Here is a 15,493-nt window from a genome sequence, read left to right as displayed (position 1 = left end):
AAATAGTAGTAAGGAAGAATGTGTAGTGTTCATATAGCGATGTACTGAAGTGAACTTAGACCATTTTCACCAGTTATTTAAACAAAGATATGAACATACAAAGTCAATAAAAATTACCAATTGTTTAAAAAAAGAGGCAGCAGTAATTTTTTATTTATTTATTTATTTTTTTTCCTTCTTCTCTGTAGTTATAAAGCTAGAACAACATTTTCACAAAGAATCTGTGATGACATGATCTTGAATGTTGAGTTTGTTTTTCAAGATTCCTCCAAACTGCAGCTCAGGAACCAGAATTTAATTTGAGCAAGGAAAAGTGTCATTACCTCAGTTTCATGTGTTGGGCAAAGCTTTCTGTTTTAAAGATCTCTAAGGAACTTTTGTAGGTTAAGAAAGATGTGGCAGTTCTGTTATTCTTTAGAGAGGGAAGTAAAGTGTCCTCCTGAGATGGTTGAGACTTAACCTTTGAGTATTTGAGGTTTGGTGAGTTGCCTTTTATGTATGTACACTCCTTTCCATATTATTTACACCTTAATATTAAGCAGACACTCCTCCCATTAGGAGTTACATAGATATAGAGGAAATAAGAGAAAATGCTGGCTTCTTAAAGATAAGAGGGAAAATATTACAGGTACATTTTGTCTCTAAATTATATGAGAGTAGTAAATCAAACGTTTTAAACATGTACTGTATGTACAGTATACATATTTACATGTCAGGTGTGCATTGACGTGGTGTGAGACCTAATTTGAATTTTATGGAATGTGAAGTTTATTACATTGTATCATTTTGAGATTAACAAGCTCATGTTGAATACAAAGTAATTAGTTGCAAAATACAGAGGTTAGATTTCACCGGACTCATGCAGCATCCAAATTTGAGAACCAATTCAATATTTGAACTTTTTTCAAAATAGTTTAAATATCCGAAAAACTTTTTACTTCAAAATGCTATTAGTTGATAAAGAACTGGAAATCAGATTTGTTTGTGAGAATTGCCTTAATGGTTACAGATGTTGCAGTATTCATTGGTGAAACATGCATTTGGTTATTGTAGAAATACAATTTGTTGCCAGTAGTAAGAACCTTCTCAGTCATGTAACAGGTTCAACTAACAATTGTCATTAAATTTTAAAGCTTACTATCTTCAGATAATTGTTTAAGTAAGCTGAAGTCAAGCCAAGAATTGAAGTAGATTCAATTCAGTGAGGTTCAGGTACAGTTGCACAAGTGAAATAAGATTAAACAAGCACGAGGAAAATGTTTGAAAGTGAAAAGAAGTTTCAGTTAGGTTGAAAGTTTATTGAGTTGTATGTTACTTTTGGAAAGATAGTTCCTTTGATTATTTTGAAAGATTCTTGTTTTAAGTTTGGCTTTGAAAGGATTTATTTATCTATTCCTTTTTTTTTTTCTTTTTTTTTTTCTTTTTTTTTTAAATTTTACTTTCAGTTCTTCAGAATCTTATTAAGTAAGGATTCACATGCAGAAGGTTCTAAAAGTTCTGCAGATGGATCCTCAAAATATTGTACTTTCACACCTGCACCACCAATGCTCACCTTAGACATGTGCTCCCACTTATTACTTATGTTCATTTGCCCATTTCTACAAGTCTGTACTCATTGACTGTCCCAGAAAGTTAGGCAGTCAAGAACACACAGTAGCAGTGTCAGAGCTGGTGTTCTCATCCATAAATGGGTCTGGGCATCCTCAAAATTTGAAAACATGCAACTTTGCCAAAACTTATTTATTAATGAAGTACTGGACTACACAGACACAAATGCAGTATCATAGAAATGAATGAAAATAAAGGTTGTGATGGGAATTTAAAGTAGATTTGCTGTATGTTGTAAAATGAACATAGGAACAAGGATCATTTAGCAACATAGGAACAAGGATCATTTAGCAAATGAGAGCACCAACTAATTGACGCCATTACCATGTTCACATTTCCCCAAGCAACTAGTACATTGCTTGGACAGGAATATAGTGAGATGCACACCATCTCATGATTTTGGTACAAATACTACACCATAATTTGATGCTTAAATAATTTCTGCTTGTGCTTATAAATTCAGCAGAGGAAACGAAGGAAACATTGTTCTTAACCTTTGGATTCCTCTCCATGAATACAAACATAAACACACTGATCTGCCTCTTTCCCTTCAGGTAAGTCCTCTTTAAGGTCAGAGGTTACCAAAAGTCTCACTCATCAAAATACAGAAATCCCTTAGGGATTAAGTTTTGTTATGGTGACTGGCACCACCTACCAGTGATCCTTAATTAGAGAGCTGTATAGACTCTTAGCTTAGGTATATTTAGCATCATATGCTACTCATTATTTTAACACTAATGATTCACTACTGCTTACATTATGTATTACTGGACGTTAACTAATGCTGGTGTGTGGTTGCCGGCTTAACTTGCCCATCCACTAACATCTGTTCACACCAATGTGGTGCCTCACTCTCCTGACATCTTATACACTATATACATGTGATGGCTATACTGTATTGCCTGTATATTTTCACCACTGAGAAGCATTCCACAGTTCCACACATCCCTGCTGTATCAATCCGTTGAGTTTGCTTCATAAATAGTTCGTTGCTATCCAATACCTTACACATTTTTGTCTGTATTGGTCTTAATTCCTTGTGTTAATATCTTAATGGTCCATTTATCTTATCATTAAAGTATCTTTTCGTATAATAAATAAAGAAGAAAACCTAGTAATAATTTACCTGCAGGTTACAAATTACTGTTGTCTAAACAGAAGCTACATTCACATTTTTCTCATACTAAATGAAGAGGTCTTGGAGTCAAGTATTTCACTAGCATTTGTTATCTATGGTGGAACCATCGATAACCATAAAATGTGACAAGAAACATTATTGTGTGTATGGATTATTGTATTAATCTAATTATTAGGCTGAAAGTTGGCTATGTAGATACAGTACCCTGTGTTAGCACACTATGTGAATATGTATTTGCTTAGTTGTATGTGTATTTACCTAGTTGTAACAGAGTATATTTGGGTTAAGCTCAGGTTATTTTGTCTTCATATCTAACCTAGTCCAAAATAGTCTTCAAAATATGGATGGTCTTTGCTTGTACATACATACCACTTCCACTTCTTTCTCTAACCTCTTTAATCTCCATCTAGGTGTCTTTGCTTGGTTGTATTTACCTATTTGTATACAATGCCTAAGCTACACTTGTGGGTTTTGTTTTCATGCCATTTAGACTTATCCAATCTTTTCTTTAGCTGATGTACTCTCACTATTGTGTGTGTGTGTGTGTGTGTGTGTGTGTGTGTGTGTGTGTGTGTGTGTGTGTGTGTGTTTCACTGTTTGATCTACTGCAGTCTCTGACAAGACAGCCAGGCGTTACCCTACAGAACGAGCTCAGAGCTCATTATTTCCGATCTTTGGATAGGCCTGAGACCAGGCACACACCACACACCGGGACAACAAGGTCACAACTCCTCGATTTACATCCCGTACCTACTCACTGCTAGGTGAACAGGGGCTACACGTGAAAGGAGACACACCCAAATATCTCCACCCAGCCGGGGAATTGAACCCCGGTCCTTTGGCTTGTGAAGCCAGCGCTCTAACCACTGAGCTGTGTGTGTGTGTCAAAATGTCATGAAGATAAAGGCTAACTATTAAATTACATAATGAAGCAGCAATAAGTCTTTAGTGATGGCTGTGCATAGATCCATCATTCACTTTCTTAACTGTTACTATTAGTTTTATTCTTATAATCATGTGGTCCCAAGATGCATAACTGAAGACTTTATTATTATTTTTCCTTCCAAAGTAATATGTTTTTTTTTTTTTTTTTTTTTTTTTTTTTTTTTTTTTGTAAGCATAGTTAGTACAGTAGTGGCCAACATGACTATATGAAGAGTATGAGTAATGAGATACAGTACATAATCCAGAGGAAAAATACATCTGTGCATAGCTTACACCACCAAGTTGATATATTATGTAAGGATGAATTCTAGAGTACAAAGTGGGATGCTCAAATGCAGATCTCGGTTCAGTCATCTAAAGAGAGTGGAGAGAAATTAAATAACAAGCAATCTTGAGGTTATGAGAGGAAGGTTATATGTAAAATAAGATGAAGATAGCAGGCTTATGAGGGAGTGGGGTTAGGAGATTGGTGGGCATGGAGAATGGTGTATTGAGTGTATTAATAGGGGCAAGTAGAAAATTATGGTGTATTTGAGAAATAGTCACTAAGAGCTGATTAGATTTTAACAATACTTCAGCCTTATGTGGAAGGAAGAGGGATTCTTCTGTAAATGCTTCCTGGATCATCTATGCTCCACTGACAGTCCAAACAATACCTTATATGTGCACTTGTGTTATCTGTGCCACATCACATCTCTTGTCTCTTACTTATGAAGTTTGCAAAAAGGGTCTGACCATAAACAAATAAGAACTAGCTTGCATTTATGGATTGTACCTATAATGGCCTTTGAACCAAGCTTCTTGTGACTAAACACATATATCCCATTGGTCCTTTTGTAGAGACAATTGTGAAAGTTACATCCTGGAGAAGCTCTGAGGTGAAAAATTTCTTTTTGCATGATGGTATTTTGTCACAAAGCAGGATCATTTCACTGATATCTTCAGCTTGAAGAACAGTTAAAAATTATGTCTAAAGAGCAAGAAGCTTACCCAACCAACCAAGAGATCTTCAAGTGGATGTGAAAAATGAAGAGACTGGACCAACAAGAATGGACATACACCTCATGATAACAAAGAATCACACATATGAGATAATCATTCCAAAGCAATATATTCAGAATTGTTTAAGGCAATAGAAATAGATTAAGTATGTGAAGTCACAAGGCACTTGCTATTGCAAACATTAGAGGCAGTGCTCAATCCTGTCCTGCAGCTCCACTATTCATTCTAAAAACTCGCTGTTGTAATTTTATTCCTTGACACTTATAGTCTTAGGTTATATGATTTTAGATATCCACAGGGTAGTTCAGAAATATCAGCCAGTCAAAGATAGAGGCATATACAAGCTTCCCTAAGCTGTCCCATCAGAGAAATGAGGAGGATGAGATGGAAGGGGAGAAAACAATTTAAGAGATGTGTGTGTGTGTGTGTGTGTGTGTGTGTGTGTGTGTGTGTGTGTGTGTGTGTGTGTGTGTGTGTGTGTATTTACCTAGTTGTAGTTTTACAGGGCCTGGGCTTTATGCTCGTGTGCCCCGTCTCCATATCTACACTTATCCAGTCTTACTTTTAAAAGTATGCACACTTGTTGCAGACACTACTTCTTCATTTAAACTGTTCCACGTTTCAATACATCTTTGCGGGAAACTATATTTTTTAACATCTCTCAGACATCTTCCTTTTCTCAGCTTTTTACTATGCGATCTTGTGCTTCGAATGTCATATTCTTCTCTCAGGATCAGTTTTTCATTATCCACTTGGTCCATTCCGTTGATCAAATTATAAACTTGTATCAGGTCTCCTCTCTCCTTCTTTGTTCCAGGGTTGGTAGATCCATAGCCTTTAGTCTCTCCTCATATGTCATCCCTTCAAATTCTGGAACCATTCTTGTAGCCATTTTTTGTAGTCTCTCCAATTTCCTTATGTGTTTCTTTTTATGAGGGGTCCACACTACTCCTGCATATTCCAATCTGGGTCTTATTATAGTACTTATCAATTTCTTCATCATTTCTTTGTCCATGTAGTGAAATGCTACTCCAATATTCCTTAGCAAATTATATGTTTCTCTAAAAATTCTATCAATATGGCTTACTGGTTGATTGTTTTCTTCCATCGTCACTCCTAAGTCCTTTTCCTTTTTACTTTCTCCAGTTCTACTCCATCTCCCATCTTATAGATTCCCACAGGTCGTCTTTCACTCTTTCCCATTTCCATGACATGGCTTTTGTTCACATTGAATTCCATTTCCCACTTTTTACTCCATTCCCAGATCTTATTTAGGTCTTCTTGCAGTATTTCACAATCCTCTTTTGCTTTATAACTCTGCACAGTTTCGTATCATCTGCAAACAGATTTATGTAGCTGTTCACTCCTTCTGGCATGTCGTTAATATAAATGAGGAAAAGTATTGGTGCCAATACTGACCCCTGTGGCACTCCGCTTTCTACTGCTCTCCACTTGGACTTCATATCTTTAACTACCGTCCTTATTTCTCTCCCTCAAATAATTTTCTATCCATCTCAATGTGCTTCCTTTCAAGCCACCCTTCTCTAACTCCCATAGTAATCTTGCATGGGCACTTTGTCAAACGCCTTTTTAAATCCAAATAAATACAGTCAACCCATCCTCTCTCTCTTGTACTCTATCAACTATTCTAGAATAGAAACTCAATAAATTAGTTACACAAGACCGTCTTTTCTAAATCCAAATTGGCTATTTGATGTTAATTTGTTGTCTTCAAGGAACTCGATCCATTGTTTTTTTATTATTCTTTCACACATCTTGCATATTACACTAGTTAGTGATACCGGTCTGTAATTTAAAGGTTCTTCCTTCCTTCCGCTCTTATATATGGGAACCACCTCAGCTCTTTTCCATTCTACTGGTACTGTTCCATTTTCTATTGAGCATTTTATGATGTTGTATATAGGACTTACTAGTTCTTCCATACATTCTTTCAGTATTCTGCCTGAGACTTCATCCTGTCCCATTGCCTGTGTGTGTGTGTGTGTGTGTGTGTGTGTGTGTGTGTGTGTGTGTGTGTGTGTGTGTGTGTGTGTGTGTTTATACATAAATATATAATTACTCTCTCTCTCTCTCTCTCTCTCTCTCTCTCTCTCTCTCTCTCTCTCTCTCTCTCTCTCTCTCTCTCTCTCTCTCTCTCTCTCTCTCTCACACACACACACACACACACACACACATACACTTTTTGAAAGCAAGACTTTGACTAAATTCCATGAAAATAGAAATGGGTAAATACACATTTACAGTTTTTTTTTTTCTCTCATTTCAACATTGAAGTTCCTGTATTTGTGTTCATTCGTTCGCATGTTTTCCCAAAGTGGTTATTGTTTTGTTGGCAGTGATGATGGTATGTAGGCTCTAGAAGGAAAGTGGAATAAGCTGTGTGTAAAAGTCAGCCAGTCATTATCATTATCTCTTCTTTGTTTTCATAGTGCTTAAAAATCAAGTGCTTGTAGGCATTTACATAATATTATTCTTTTTCATATTCATACAGAAATTGGACTGAAGCACATTTTGAAAGGTAGTAACAGTTGTATTCAGCATCACTGATAACTCAGCCCTGCAGTTAAGGAATGAGTGAGTGTAATGTGTTCTTCCCAATAGTCACTCTCAAGGAAAGGCATACCACAAATTAGCTATTGATGTTTCTCAGCATTTATGAAGCCCCACCAAAACTGATGTTACCTTATTAAAGTCAGACTGATACTGTGTAGTGTGAAATGAGGCACATGATGTTTTATTAAATATGATTTTGTTGGCAACCACTGTAAATCTGAAGAACAACAGAAGCCATGAAAAATGTAGCATAATTTGTATTAGTTGATAACATTGTAGGAAATTACGAAAACTTGTGAAGGTGACTTGTGTTTGGATAGGAGTATGGGTTTTGTATATTATTTATTAATTGATGTTACATATTTCCATAAAACCATGCAAAAATATATACATAAAGTTTGTGAGTGGATGTAGAAACCTATCTGCCACAATGGATAGGGAAATGGATGGGAAAGTGTTCCTTGTATGTGTCTTGATTTACATGTGTATATACTGTATACTATAAATATAAACTCAAGGCAAATCAAAGTCATTCCTCGAGTTGAACTTTGACAGTGTTCTCAAAACACTATTGCACATATATGCCCATGTATCTATTGCAAAGTCAGTTTTCAAAATGCCTTTGTATAATGACATAACATTCATTATTAAAATATTACAGAAATAGCAGCTATTATAAGAAATCTGGTGTAGTACTCATGTGAACCAGTGGTATCATCTTGCCATTGATGCATGCACCACAACAGTTACTGAGGTTTCATCCTTAATAGTTATTGCCATTTGTTCACTTGTCTTCAAGAGTATTGTTATGAATAAGGCTTAAATGTACTGGCATGAGAATTTGGTTTCCTTCCATCATACACATTTGTTTACAGTGAGTGAGTGGGTAAGCAGAATAAAGTAATACATAAAGTGAAGATGTAGATGATTTTTCAGAAAAGAGACATTTGAGACCATAACAAAATTACCTGTCATTGCACATGCTGTACATTCACATACTTTGAGAGGTCCATCACAAGACAACTTTCACTTCAGTACAATGAACTATCCACAAAGTTTACTGATGGAGAATGTTATGGGAGTTTTATCATGACTTATCCCTATTAATAAGACTTGCAGAATAGTAATACATAATTATCTGATAAAATTATAATTATGTATAATTTAATGAAAATCTTAAATGATATCTAAACCACTTGACAGAATCTCTACCATGTTGATGATGAAATGAGAAAGAAAAGGTAAATAAGTTATATTCATAAGGTTCAGTTAATCATACTACTGTACCTGCAAAAAATATGGGGCTACATTCCAAAACTTTGAATACTAAAAACAAAATATCACATTACATACTATGTACACTTTTTTTTCATATCAAGTAATATCACATAGGAACAACTTAAGAGTAGCAATAATTATGAAAACTAATAAGGTTCTGAAAATTTTATGGCCATGAAAAGAGACACTGTAGAGAGTTGCCCAGTACCTACAGCTGTGTCTGCATCAAGAGCCAAGCAGCTGCTAGCTGTTTCATGATATACACAGTGGGCATTATGGGAAAGGCATGTAACAAAAATAAATAAAAAGGAGAAATAATAATAAACATGGGGGGAAAAAATTATTGTGAACTTGAGACAAAGTAAGAAAACTGAGCCACACATTTGCCATTTGACCATTTATATATATATATATATATATATATATATATATATATATATATATATATATATATATATATATATATATGCTATGTAAATTGCTGGATTACAATAATGGTAAATATACTGATTAAATTAGAAAATGTAGTCTGCATCAGCTTCAAGTAACTCAAATACTGTCCATTAGTAAATGTGGTTCAAGCACAGCAATTCCCTTAAAAGCAACAGTGTGGCATTGCCACATTGCATTGCAAGGTCACTTCCCATATTGCTTGCCAGTCACTTCAGTTTCTTACAATCGATAGTTTTAGCACATATTGTACTTTTCAAAGAAGTTGCTACCAATGTTCTTGTATCATTACTTACAAAAAACAAATAAATAAATAAATAAAATAATAATAATAATAATAATAATAGTAACTGTAGTAATAATAGTAATAATAATAATATTATTATTATTATTATTATTATTATTATTATTATTATTATTATTAACATTAATATGGCATGAGATGGTGGGTGAATGAAGATATCTGTTATGAAAGAGGAGAAGCAGCTTGAGGAGAAGTGTCAGTTTTTTACGAGCATTGCGGTGCAGCATTGTAAATACATATCTGCTGGATGCCATGACACTCAGTATAGTAGCATGGTCATTTTTGTATGATTGTTTATTTATATGATAATATAGATAGAATATTTATATATTAAAAATGAGGAGATTGTGTAATTATTAATGATTTATCCATATCTAATGTGTTATAACAAAAACGTTGCAGGAAGTGATTGGAGAGACACTGCTTTGTGACGATGCTTGCAAAAGGTACTGCATTTCCTGCAAATGCTTTTAGCAGTTTACAGTTATATTAAAGAGGTGGTTAAGGTGAAAATCCTAAAATGAAAGAAAATTACACGCAAGATTTTCTGTAAAAATAGTGACACATGCAGATATTAAATTTTCTTTTGTGAATTGAGTTTTAACCTGTAGAATGATTAGGAACTTTTTCTGTTCTCTAGAACTTCATTTCACTGAGTGATCAGCATACCTACATACTCATTATAATGTGCTATGCCAAGTCTGCTCATATGTCACATACATTGTATTTATTTATTTATTTATACAAGTTCATCTACATGATCTTTAACAGTTATGCTAACATGAAGCACAACAGCATGAAGCAGCTGATGCTGGATATTTCCTTTTCTTTCTATGCCCATGAACATGTGTATGACTTGGAGGTATAGACAAAGGTTAGATGGAAATCAAGAAGTCATGATATATTTGACTTCTTCTTTTCAATTGATTTATTGATCAAATAATTATGCAGAATTATAAGGGATGATGTTACAGTAAGCTGATGTAAACAATGACCATCTGCCAACCATACTTTTTCTTTTTTCCCATCTTTCTTGAGAAAACCAAGAATCAAACTCATTAAAGCAATTACATCTGCCCTTTAAAGATGTTCCTATTGTTTTGCAAGAGTATTTATTATTTAGTCATCTTGAATAACCACAACTGAAAGTTTCTATTATTCTTTTTAACTTTCTGATGCTTGTTACAATTATCTTATGAAATTCCTAGGAGTTGGTGGATCAAGCCAATATGATGTACTACAAATTGATATATATATATATATATATATATATATATATATATATATATATATATATATATATATATATATATATATATATAGAGAGAGAGAGAGAGAGAGAGAGAGAGAAATATTGCAGCATGAATTTTTTAATGCTTAGTTATGGTACTAAAGTAAAATCGGATATAAGAGAAAACTTTTCCAGATTAATTTGCATTGAAATTAGGGGATGACTTTAAGGAAATATTAATTTAAAAAGTTCAAATAAGGAAATATTTGAAGTGTGGGGTGTTGGTGTGTCGGGACGGAGCTGTGCACTAGAGGATGGGGACACATTAGTGATGGACAGGAGTATGATGTCCCACTATGCAGTTTTTACAGTAATCTATCCCTTGATACTATTAGCTCTTTCCTTGTGGTAGGTCAGATAGTTTAGAGGATTAGTGCAGTGATGTATCTTGAAGTAGTATTGCTTGATGTTGGGTGTGAGGTGGTGGTATTGTAGTACAGTGCTCAGTTTACAGGCAAAAGGTTGTGAGTTCAGTTCTGGATCACTGCAGTAAGTTTTTTTTAGTGACAGGGCATGTTCTCTACAGTTCATTATGGCCTATCCCTGCATTAGATCTTAAAATTCCAGCATTAAAATATGCATTGAAAGTAAACTAACCCACACATCAGATGCAGTTCACATTATCATTTTAATTTTAGTGGCAACCTGACTATATATACTTCTGTATTTAGTTATATCTACCTAGTTGTACGGGATCCAAGCTAAAGCTCATTTGTCCTGTCTTAATAACTGCAGTTATCTAGTTTCTCTTTAAATTTCCTCACATTAATAACTATAACCACCTCATCACTTAAACTACTCAAGAGTTCAATGCTCTGATAAAGTAAACTATATTTCTTGATTGTCACTGAGAGATTTACTCTTAATATTTTTTGTTGTCCTCTTGTACATCTAGTTCCCTTTTCCATATACATCTCTGAAACTTGTCTTCCTACCTTTTACATATGTCTATTATCCTGACACAGTAGTTGTGTGTGCAAGGAGCACTCATATTAATAAATAGGACAAAATAACTATAAAAGAGGGAACATTACGAGCTTGATTCGAATCAGTAAAAATATAATCAAGTAAGAACATGTGAACACACACACACACACCACATAGTGTAGTGGTTAGCACACTCGGCTCACAACCAAGAAGTCCTGGGTTCAAGTCCCAGGAGTAGCGAGGCAAATGGGCAAGCCTCATAATGTGTAGCCCCTGTTTACCTAGCAGCAAAGTAGGTACAGGATTAAACTTGAAGGGTTGTGGCTTTCCAGGTGTGTGAAGTGTGTTATGGTTTCAGTCCTACCCGAAGATCGGTCGTTGAGCTCTGAGCTCATTCCGTAATGGGGAAGGCTGGCTGGGTGACCAGCAGATGACTGTGGTGAATTATACACATACACACACACACACACACACACACACACACACACACACACACACAGATGGGGATAGGGAAGGGAAGGGAAAGGAGGGAGAGAATAAAAAATATTGACGATTGATGCTTTAGTTGTCAATGTGAAATTAGAGAAAGAAATCAAATCAAAAGTATGGAAAGAATCAAAGATTTAGGAGTGAATGACAGATTATCAGGATTTGGAAACTTAACTAGTTATGTTCTTCGAGAAATAATGAGTTGTGATATACTTAAACAAATGTTTTTAATATTAAATCTTGTATGAAAATCAAATCAATCATGTTATTTTGATTTGGTCCTGCAGTGTTCATGGTTGTCTCAATTTTCAACTCTGATCTTATAGTGTAACTACATTAAATCTAAATAGTAGCAAGGGATGCAACATTGCAGCAATAAGGAAGAGGCTGAAGATGGTCAGTTAGAAGAGAGGAGTTGATAAGACCTAGGATATTCATAATATAAAAACAAGCATTTGTTAATTTTGAAATATGCCACTATTTGCAAGTCTTCAGTAGCTTTAAAGGATTAAAGAGGTTGTTGTACACACAAAATTCAGTAAACAAAATAAACAGTAAAAATATGAAATGTTTGGCTTGGCTACTGATAAAGCTGCAGCCAATTTTGTGCCAACTATCATTGTGATTTCTTGCATTGTAAAAGTATTTAATTTCAATGAAAAAACATGGAAAAGTGAATAGGTGATAACTGAACCATGAAAAACTGGAGGTTCACTGTACTTGTGAGCAGAGTGAAGGAGTGTGTACTCAGGATGTCATGAAAGTGAAATATTGTGTAATGTATATGTGGGAATACTTACTTTAAAAAGGGAGAAAAGAAAAAAAATGGGTTGAGATAGTATGCATATGATAAGCAAAAACTATATTTGTTATCATACAACTTGTAAAACTAATTATAGTACCAAAATTTGTCCTAAAGAACAACTAACAAAATTCTGTGTTTTGTGTACATTAGTTCACAGTTGCAATGAATTTCTTCTTTCAATATAACCAGTGTCTAACTCTCCCTCCTTTATAGTCTCCACTAAAATCAATTTAGGAATTGTACCATTTAACCCACATTATTTTGTGTAGCAGAATGTCTAACTTCAAATCTGCAAGTCTTACTTAATTAAATCTAGGCAATATCTGACAGGACAAGGTCCATCTCAATTGCTTTTCACCTTCAAGCATTGGCTGGCCAGGTAGGGTAATGTCATTTGAAATTATATAAACTAGATGTTATTATTCATCTCCACTGTGTACCAGAAAACTCTTCAATTTCCTCCCTGCATTTAATTTTATCAATATAATGTAATACATCTACATACAAGTATACTGTGTATGTCATCCCAATGCTCAGAACTTTCCACAAACTGTAGACAATTGTTTTTTTATTCAGACAGTAGTTAATACTGTAACTGCATCATAAAATCCTTATCATATCATATCCTTCAAAACACTGCTATATACTAAGCCTTATTGCACTTCTTACATGTCAGTAGGATAATGTTTCATTGCAGAATGCAGTCATTGCCATGCTATGTATACCATCAATGGTTTTGCTGTTCAGTTGAGTCTGTTTTCTGATCCTGTCATTACCTGTAGATTTATTGTCTGGAAACAAAGGTTTCCTGTTATTCAGACTTATTAATCTTGTAATGGTCATTGTGCTTCCTTTGTGATAAACATTGTTAATAGAATGAGCTTAATTGATTTGGCAAGTTTAGGACGTACAGAGGTGACCTATTATATATATATATATATATATATATATATATATATATATATATATATATATATATATATATATATATATATATATATATGTAAGGTGTTCCAGGAGGAAAATCACATATTCAGTATAAAAGATCAAGTCCTTCCAAGTTAGAAATTGAAAGTTTGAGAAGAGGACAGCAAAGGAAAGAATGCAGTATATAGTTGTATCAAATAATGAACAGATGGTAACAGTGACCAGCTGTACATTTCAGGACAACCTGTATCTGTTACTTGTTACTGATGTGCACTCACAGTGACCTTTACACTATGACAATAAAACCATTTGACTAAAGAATATTTCTGATTTAGAAGAATTATTTGATCTTTCACTTAAGAGAATATGACTTTCCTCCCAGGTATATATATATATATATATATATATATATATATATATATATATATATATATATATATATATATATATATATATTAAGAGAAATTCAGGAATCTATGCAAGATTGTAATAGCCTGTGGAAGCTCAAAAACTGTTTGTAAGAATTATATTACTACAGTACATGTTCAGAAAAGTCTAAAAAAAATACTTTGGAGCTAAAAAAATAAGTCCAATACAGTACCTCTAGTATAAAGCTCTAGGTGCCCCACAAACATATAGTATTTATTACATTACCATTCTACATATTCTAAAGGTACAGTAAAACTTCCATCAAAAGATTTTGCTGTTAATATTTCTATATTAGAGGAAAAATTTTATCAATGAAGAAAAGTTGAAAAGCATCATCATAACTGGTGGTATTAAAAAAGATGTATGGTATATAATGTGAATGTAAACAAATGGAATCATGTGCAGGAATGCACTTCAATCACCTTGTTCCTGTCACTCTGTCATAGCACAGCCAGACAGAACATCTGATTCAGTCTTAAGAATTAAAGATGTAATATATATATATATATATATATATATATATATATATATATATATATATATATATATATATATATATATATATATATATATATAAAATTTTTGAAATTTAAATGTAGGCAATAAAAATTCTTGGTGATATAATTATATTAAATGGAAGTTTTACTATGGAGAAGCAGGACACTCCAAGATGTCCTAGAAGCCCTAAGCAAATGAGTGGCACTATGTTATGGAAGCTTAGATGTGAAAGGAAAATGAAGCATTCATAGTCTATTTCGTGAAGGAGGTGCCAATTGTTAGGGAATACTAAGGGTGAAGAAACAAGGTCCTAAATAGGTTTTGGAAGCTCAAAGTTGATAATGGATGGTTTACTTATGGTTCTGAAATATCTAAGAAGAGGGCTACAGGTTAAAACATGGTTATGTAAATGTATTGGAAGCTCAAGGTTAACCTTGGATGGTTCATTCAGTACTTTGCAACATTATTCATAGTCCAACGTCAGGTTCTAACAGTGTGGTGTGAAAATAGTGGTATAAATCTTGAAATAACTTAAACCTGATTATGAAGTTGTAAATGAAGTACTGAATATGAAAAATGTCCTTATTTCATATATACATACAAGTAATTAGGACCAAGATATTTCACAATCATTATGGTGTAGTGTTTACTTTCTAGTCTGGCGGTCCACCTAGATAGTATTGGTTATTCTGTGTTGCAATTCACACTGTTCCTCTTTATGAAGACTTTTGAACTTGATACTGTTCTCTCAGTTCATCTTGTGTTATCTCATTTTTGGCACTGATTCTACCTGTACAGGATCACATTTTTATGCAATGTTTTCTAAGG

The 15,493-nt window shown here is 33.9% G+C and overlaps 1 long non-coding RNA gene across 2 annotated transcripts in view; it reads left to right on the top strand.

Moving 5' to 3' along the window:
* LOC123504501 overlaps positions 1-15,493 on the top strand; it is a 30,424-nt gene that overhangs the window by 2,724 nt on the left and 12,207 nt on the right. The gene's annotated exons all lie outside the window — the stretch shown is intronic.

The sequence above is a fragment of the Portunus trituberculatus genome, chromosome 16 (assembly GCF_017591435.1).
Source record: "Portunus trituberculatus isolate SZX2019 chromosome 16, ASM1759143v1, whole genome shotgun sequence".
NCBI lineage: Eukaryota > Metazoa > Arthropoda > Malacostraca > Decapoda > Portunidae > Portunus > Portunus trituberculatus.
The sequence above is the reverse complement of the archived record's forward strand: the minus strand, read 5'-3'. Positions and strand labels throughout refer to the sequence as shown.